The following is a 4,865-nucleotide window of genomic DNA, read 5'->3' as shown; positions in this document are numbered from 1 at the left end:
CCCCCCGCTTTCCCCTCCCCGCTCCTCCCGCAGGGCTGGGATATAGTGTGGGGGGGAGGGAAGGACTCCGATGCGGAGGGGATGGCGGGAGAAGGGCTGTCACCCCCGGACTGTGCGTTGCATCCCCCCCTTCCAGCTCCTCCGTGCTTGGCCACCCTCTGCGGGGGGGATCTGCAGAGCGGAGCCGTGGGCAGGGAGAAGAGGCCACCCGCTCCCCCCCATCACCCCCTGCCCGCACCCGGGGAGGCTCCGCACACCCTTATGCTCTGGAGAGCTCCTGGTACCTGCCGGGCTCTTCCTCTGCCTCCCCATCACCGGCTCCTTCCTCCATCCTGCTCTCCACAGCTGAGTCCAACCGCTCGTGGAGCATCCCCGCTGCACAGTCCCCGGGCTCCAACCCCTCTCCCCGCTGCACCATCCCTACGAGGACCTTCCCATGCCCCACATTCCAGCCCCTCTCCCCACCGTGCCCCCAGCGTCATGGCTGCAACACACACGGCAGGTGGCTGCCGTGATCCAGGCCTGGCAGCACACGGTGGCACTGCCACCCGCATGGCACGAGCGTGACCGGGCAGCCGGTGCCCGAGGCAGGCAGTGCAGTCAGTCAGAGCAGTGAAGAAGGGCTGGCACCTTCGCTCAGGACAGGGCTGATGGCTCAGGGCTTCTCCTTGCAACCAGCCGGGCTCTGCGGGCAGTGGCAGCCACTGGCTGAGGTTGGTGAAGGAGCCGGAGCGATTCGAGTAAAGCCAAGGTGCTGGGTTTGGCAAGTAGAGGATGAGGAAGGATGAGCCAGGCTCAGGGTGCAGAATGGTGTCCTCCCTGCCAAACCTGCCCTTTTCCCCCCCACCCCGAGGCCACAGAACCCCAAGAGTTGGCAAGACAGGCTCCAGCGTGGCCGGGAAAACCAGGGAGCTCAGCCCCCCTAGCCAACAGCGCTGCTCCAGGTGCCTCCAACCCTCGCCGTCCAGGGGAAACTGGTGACAGCTCGGCTGAGACAATCCCGCACAGAGAAATGTCTCAAAGTCTCCCTTGGCCACGGGCCCGAGTGTTTGTTTCTTCGATTGCCTCGCGTGATAGCATTAGTATTGAAATGACCCCAGCCAGGCAGATCTATTAACACCTCGCAGCGCTGCAGGATGATTGCGGTTCGCACCTTGGCTCTTCCCTGGGTTTCGGCAGAGGCTGCTGCCAGGCACAGCCTGCCCAGGCCTGGTGCTGCATGTCGGGAGCCCAGGGGAGCCACGTTGAGTTGCCCAGCACGGTTTAAGCACCAGAGCTGAGAGGTCCCCACAGATGTCCAGTACCGCAAAGAAACCCTCTGGGGAAGAGTCAGTGACCACTGGCAGCATGGCACAGCTCCCTTCCCACCACTGGGCACCATTGTGCCCCCATGGCCTGGAGCTCACGAAGTCTGGTCTGGCAGGTGGGCACGGTCACTACAGCCGAGGTTGCCACCTTTCCCACCGGCACCAAGCCCTCGGGCATCACTGCCAGAGCTGGACCCCCTGCCCAGAGCAGGACCTTCCCGGCAGCCAGAGCATCTCTGCTCTCACCCGCAGCCTCCTCGTGTTCCTGGCCAGACCTCCCCATTTGTTCTTATGCCAGCATCATCCTCGAGTTTAAACGATCCTTCTCCCTCCCCGGTGTTTACTCGCCGGGTGTATTTATAGAGAGCAATCAGGCCTGCTCAGCCAGGGTAAACAAGCTGCGCTCCTGCGGGCTGCTCTCGCGTGAGCACTCTCTGCTCACTCGTCCCAGGAGCTTTCCCCTCCACTTCTCAGCTCTGCGGAGCCTTCCCGGCCTTGGAGACCTGGACCATCTGCCTCGTCCAGCCACAGGCTCTCCGGGCCATGCCTCCAGGCTCTGGTATCTCACTAGGTCGCCCAGTGCCTCGCCAGGAGCCACTGTCACCTTGTCTGTACCATTCTGCACCACAGGTGCCCGCTCCTGTAAGCAGCCAGGCCAGCAGATACATCCCTCCCTACCTGGTGTCACCAGCTCCTGCTGTAACACTCACCAGAGGTTCAGAAACGTCACTTATCTCAGCCAAATCCTGGACCCCCATGATGGTGTGACCCAGACCTGCCCTGGCCCGTGGCAAGATGGACTCTGCAAAAGGTGTTGAGATTTTGAGGGTCTGCTTTTCGAAGGCAAGGCAGGTTGGCTCAGGTACAGGACCCCAACTGGGAAATGCCTCTGGGGGCTGCCTGGTCGAGCATGGCACCCCAAGCCCTTAGCGTGAGAGCCAGGATGGCACACTGCCGGCACTGAGTCCCATTTGCAGATATTTTCCCCAAGTATCGTGGCTTTGAGCCTTCCTTCTCACCCTGGTGCCTGGACACGAAGCTGATGCCAGCCCTGAGGCAGATCACAAGAGCATCTCCCTTAGGCAGAAGAAGCTCTTTGAGATGTGGCCCAGAGTTTCCCAGTCTGTGCACCCCGCAGCTTCCCTTCCCCAGCCCACCCTTCTCTGCAGACATTTGGACAAGCCCAGCAGTAAAAGCAGGGTGCCAAGAGCCAGAGGTGCCAAAGCAGAAGGGCTGTGGACTCGCTAATGGTCTCTTCTCGAGCATTAATTTTTCCCTGGATGCAGTGTCTTGTGTCCAGAGCCTCAGCTGGATGAGAGCAGCCCTGCCAGTGCCTGGGGGCACCGCAGTCCCCGGAGCTGGGGGGTGTCCTGGCTCGGTCACCCTGTTGTGCTCTTCCCTATCCTCTGCTTTTGGCTGTGGTTGGTGTCTGGTTGCCTGGACAGACAGACAGACTGAGCTAGTGTAGCTATCCAGGTGAGATGTGTCTTTGTGATGCTGGTTGCAAAAGCAGGGGAAAAAAAAAAAAAGAAAAAAGGAAAAAAACACTTTGGCCTGGCCCAGAAAAAAAATACTCTGCAGGGATCAGAGCAGCACCCCCAAGGACCCTCTGCATCTTCTCGGGTACCTGAGCGGGGAGTCCTGCTCTTCCCACCCTCTGGGGCTTCAGCAAAGAAGGGCCGATTTGCACCCCAGGCCATGGCCAGCAAAGCAGGGGGCTAATTCTGTCCCAGCCCAGCTCGTCTCCTCGGCACTGAGCTGTCTGGAAACCAGCCGCCCCCAGACAGGCGTCCTCACAGCACTCTGCAGCCCATCTTACCCCGTTCCCGAGCCTTCCCACATCCCCAAGGAGGCAGCGGTTGTCCCCAGCAAAGGTCACCTTCACGCTGCTGCTGAGCCCTTTCCGGGCTGAGCTTTTCGTGCCGCGTTTCCCAGGGAAGCAGTTGCCGTTCTGGGGTCTCCTCAGGGGTCCTGCCAGGAACCCTCTGCCCCTTCCCCACAACCCCCAGAGCTTGGGGTCCCCAGGGTGAGCCTGCACCCTCCCCAAACCCAGTGCTGCGGCCGGCGGGGGGGCTGGCAGTGTCTCCTGCCCCCGGGGCTGGGACGAGGCATCCCTGCTCTGTAATGCTTTTGAAAATGCAGGCTCCGTCCATTCCAGCCCCTGCTCCTCCAGCGTCGCTGTTTGCCTGTGTTTCCCCCAGCTCCCCTGGGTCATATATTTATCTCCAATTTGCCAAAGCCTCCCTCCTTCCCCAGGGTGGAGGAAAAGCCTTTTGCTCGAAGTCAGGATGAATTTGTAACTTCCCCAGGAACCTGTTCCTCAAGTCGCAGAGCACAAATCACACTCGTGGCACCCGTCGCAGTGGCACCAGCCACACCACGGGGACAGACCACCCCAGACACTGCCGGTGTGGCACCCAGCACCCTGGGTCTCTGCACAGCCCCTGCCCAGGCCAGCGTCCCCCCTGCATCTCCCCGAGCATCACAGGGAGATTTCAAGGACGTTCAGGGAAGGGCCAAGATCCCCAGGCAGAAGCTTCCTGAGGTCACAGAAGTGGGGAGCCCAGAGCGGGGCCAGGCTTTCTCAAATTGTAAAGCCTGAGCAAGGGCTTCTGTTTGGCAGCTTGTTTTAACTTGTCATTATGTTCTCCAAAGAAGAAATTCATCATTTGCAAGCTGAGGAAGGCAGAGTTAATGTGAAATTTTAAAGCCCTCAAAGAGTTGAGAGCCCTCTAAATATTTAATGAAAGCATCCAAACTGCCGAGTTCTGCAGAGATGGCCAGGAGCCCTCAGCCAGAGGTGGAGGTGCTGCCCCTGATCCAGGAGAGGACCAAAGACCCCGACAAGGCTGCCATCTCATGCAGCCTGTCACCCTCTGTGTGCCCTGCTGGGCTCCCATCTGCAGGGAGATGGTGGCTCCTGGCAGCATCCTTGGAGGTCAGGATGCAGGGGGGTGCACAAACCCTATGCATCACCCACCAAGCGGTTCCAGTTTGTCCATGTGTCTGGTCCTGGGGCCCCACCACGGAGCTGATCCTCTCACTGTCGGTGTCTCCCACAGGCCCCGTTCTCCCTGCGATGCCCAGTCACCCTTGCAAGGTCCTCGCCCGCCTGCATTAGGTGCCGAAGCCTGAGGACACCCAACGCTGCACACACCAAGGTAGGAAGCTCTGCCCCGGCTCTGCATATCACGGCTCCTGGGGGGCCATCTCGCTCCCCACGGTACGGGGGGCACGGTGCAGCCACGGGATGGATGGGGGAGTGCAGAGCTACCACCTGGGGCTGCCTCAGCAGAGCCAGTTGGGCTCCCCAGGATGGGGGGGGGTCCATCATGGGCATCCTGGTGAGATCCCAGCACAAGAGGTGTCTGGACCAGCTCAGGACCAGGTTGAGGGCAAGGGAGCGGGGAACAGCTCGGGCTCTGGGGCGGATGCTGGGCACGGTCCTGCCTGGGGACCATGGCAGGTGATGGTGACTGTGGAGCTGGCACAGGGCCAGGTTTTTGTTTTTTTTTTTTTTTCTTTTCTTTCTTTTTTTTTTTTCTTGTTTTATTTTTT

The 4,865-nt window shown here is 60.3% G+C and overlaps 1 protein-coding gene across 1 annotated transcript in view; it reads left to right on the top strand.

Moving 5' to 3' along the window:
• Nucleotides 1–4,359: 4,359 nt before the first annotated feature.
• The window catches only part of CPLX2 (complexin 2), a 10,536-nt gene continuing 10,030 nt past the window's right edge, over nt 4,360–4,865 (top strand). The window contains exon 1 of the mRNA XM_014947721.1: nt 4,360–4,468. The gene's annotated coding sequence lies outside the window, so the exon portion shown is untranslated. The remainder of the gene's footprint in view (nt 4,469–4,865) is intronic.

This window comes from Calidris pugnax, unplaced genomic scaffold (genome assembly GCF_001431845.1).
Source record: "Calidris pugnax isolate Ruff unplaced genomic scaffold, ASM143184v1 scaffold27, whole genome shotgun sequence".
Lineage (NCBI taxonomy): Eukaryota > Metazoa > Chordata > Aves > Charadriiformes > Scolopacidae > Calidris > Calidris pugnax.
This window is presented reverse-complemented; position numbering and strand designations above follow the sequence as displayed.